Source organism: Amblyraja radiata, chromosome 14 (assembly GCF_010909765.2).
Source record: "Amblyraja radiata isolate CabotCenter1 chromosome 14, sAmbRad1.1.pri, whole genome shotgun sequence".
In the NCBI taxonomy this organism is placed as follows: Eukaryota; Metazoa; Chordata; class Chondrichthyes; order Rajiformes; family Rajidae; genus Amblyraja; species Amblyraja radiata.
The window spans coordinates 7,292,447-7,295,273 of record NC_045969.1 but is presented as its reverse complement, the minus strand read 5'-3'; the positions used below and the strand labels follow the sequence as shown (position 1 = coordinate 7,295,273).

The 2,827-nt window shown below is 47.8% G+C and overlaps 1 long non-coding RNA gene across 1 annotated transcript; it reads left to right on the top strand.

The window, feature by feature from the left end:
• Positions 1-1,704: 1,704 nt before the first annotated feature.
• On the top strand, positions 1,705-2,006 carry LOC116980901. The gene is made up of 2 exons (XR_004414089.1): positions 1,705-1,791; positions 1,900-2,006. It is a non-coding gene; the product is annotated as an uncharacterized LOC116980901 (long non-coding RNA).
• Positions 2,007-2,827: the final 821 nt, after the last annotated feature.

Here is a 2,827-nt window from a genome sequence, read left to right as displayed (position 1 = left end):
CTTGACATTAAAGTCTATGATTATGTAATGGTGGAAAATGTGAAGCCACAATTCGCAGCAATGGGGGACCAGGAACCAGAATGGTCATCGTGTAAACAGGAGGATCACGAGTGGTGAAATAGGCAACGGGGAATCTAGCTGGAAACCAGGGAATTGTGGCGAGACAAAATGTGTAGGAAGGAACTGCAGATGCTGGTTTATACCGAAGATAGACACAAAGTGCTGGAGCAACTCAGAGGGTCAGGCAGCAGCATCCCTGGAGAAAACAGATCGGTGATGTTTTGGGTCAGGAACCTTCTTCAGACTGGAAGTCGAGAGGATGGAACTGGAGGTTGGAAAAGCCTAGTTGTCCTGCCAGTTCCACTATTCTCATCCCTGTCTCCCTATGTTCTCACCTCTACCCCGGCCAACAACGGACCATCATGGGCTCCACCCTTCCTTGGTCATCTGTTGACAGCCCTGATTTGTTCCGGGCCTCGTCCCCCCCCCCCCCCCCCTCTGCTTTCAATCTGAAGAAGCGTCCCGACCCCACACGTCAGCCACACATTTTCTCCAGAGACGCTGCCTGACCCGCTGAGTCGCTCCTGCGCTCCTGTGTCTATTGTTGGGAGACAGTTTGGGAGAAAGGGACAGGAATTTGTCAACGGCGATCCGCATGAACCAGCACTAACCCCATCAGTGAATTAAAGAGTTAGTTTAGTTTATTGTCACCTGTACCGAGGTACAGTGAAAATTCTTTGTTGCGCGCCATCCAGTCGGCGGAAAGACAATACGTGATTACAATCGAGACATATACAGTGTATATACAGTGTATAGATAGATACACGATAAGGGGATGCTGTGTAGGAAGGAACTGCAGATGCTGGTTTGTCCCTTCTTCAGACTTAATGTTTAGTGCAAGGTAAAGCCAGCAAAATGTGATCGAGGATAGTCCGTGTCACCAATGAGGTAGATAATAGTTCAGGACAGCTCTCTGGTGCCTTAGTGGAGGCAGGTTCTCTGGATGTTTTCAACCGAGAGCTAGATAGCTCTTAAAGATAGCGGAGTCAGGGGATATGGGGAGAAGGCACGAACGGGGTACTGATTGGGGATCAGCCATGATCACATTTTCACACAGAGAGTGGTGAATCTCTAGAACTCTCTGCCACAGAAGGTAGTTGAGGTCAGTTCGTTGGCTATATTTAAGAGGGAGTTAGATGTGGCCCTTGGGGCTAAAGGGATCAGGGGGTATGGAGAGAAGGCAGGTACAGGATACTGAGTTGGATGATCAGCCATGATCATATTGAATGGCGGTGCAGGCTCGAAGGGCCGAATGGCCTACTCCTGCACCTATTGTCTATTGTCTACTGGTTGTGGTAAGATGGTTCAAATGCCTGATAGCAACAGCTGGGAAGAAACTGTCCCTGACAAATGCCGTTTAACCAATTTCGATGCAAACTAAACACTCAGATGCACCTTCACAACCCGCGATCAGTGGCTTGTCTGTGGTATCATTTTAATGTGTAGGAAGGAACTGCAGATGCTGGTTTACACCGAAGATAGGCACAAAATGCTGGAGTAACTCAGCGGGACAAGCAGCATCTTTGGAGAGAAGGTGACGTTTCGGGTGTGGACCCGAAATGACAATTACAATATTATAGTTTTAATGCCCTAATGATGCTTGCTGTAATTATTCGCAGTGTTAATGGCCCATGACAACACAGTAAAACAATGTTCGGTAACAGATCACGCAATTGTTTTTGAATACACGCTGCTTTTTTTTTAATTTTCCGAGTTGAATCATAATTACAGGTAAGGTACACAAAATTGCTGGGGAAACTCAGCGGGTGCAGCAGCATCTATGGAGCGAAGGAAATAGGCGACGTTTCGGGCCGAAACCCTTCTTCAGACTAATTACAGGTAACCTGTTTTGCATAGTTTCAAACACACACACATATCGCCAAACGCATTCCAATCGTGACCGGGATATTTTCTCTCTGCATCGCTTCATCTCTGCACTACACACACAAAATAACACTAAACGCGTTACAGTAGGTCGGAGGGCACTAGTATCTTTGGTCAGGGGGATCGGAAGGGAGAATAACATGTTCGCTCCCCACCTTAGTTAGAACAGGAGAAGATGTCCTGTTCTAACTTCTTGGATCCAGCGAATTGTCATATTTCCCTTTAAACTGCCCTCTCTCACCTATGGCACCGACCGTGTCGACGAGGTGTGTAGGAATGAACTGCAGATGCACGTTCAAACCGAAGATAGACACAAAATACTGGGAGTCGCTCAGCGGGACAGGCAGGCATCTCTGGAGAGAAGGAGTGGGCGACGTTTCGGGTCGAGACCCTTCTTCACACTGAAAGTCACGGGAAATAAAGGGAAACGAGAGATATAGACGGTGATGTGGGGAGATACAGAACAAACGAATGAAAGATATGCAACAAAAAAAGTAACAAAGATAAAATGGGGTAGAGGGAGAAATAGATCGGGCAAACGCACAGATTCTCTTGCCCCTAGGGGAATCAAGAATTATGGTGAGGGGGGGGGAAGATTTGAGAGGAATCTGAGGGGTAACCTTTCCACACAAAAAGGGTGGTGGGTACATGGAACGAGCTGCCGGAGGAGGTAGTTGAGGCAGCGACAATCGCAACGTTTAAGAACCAATTCGACAGCTACTTGGATAGGACGGGTTTACAGGGATTATGGACCAAACGTGGGCAGGTGGGACTAGTGTAGATTGGGACATGTCGACCGGTGTGGGCATGTTGGGCCGAACGGGCCTGTTTCCACCCTCTAAAAGACTCTATGTCGCAACCATTGACATCTCAAATCTTGCAC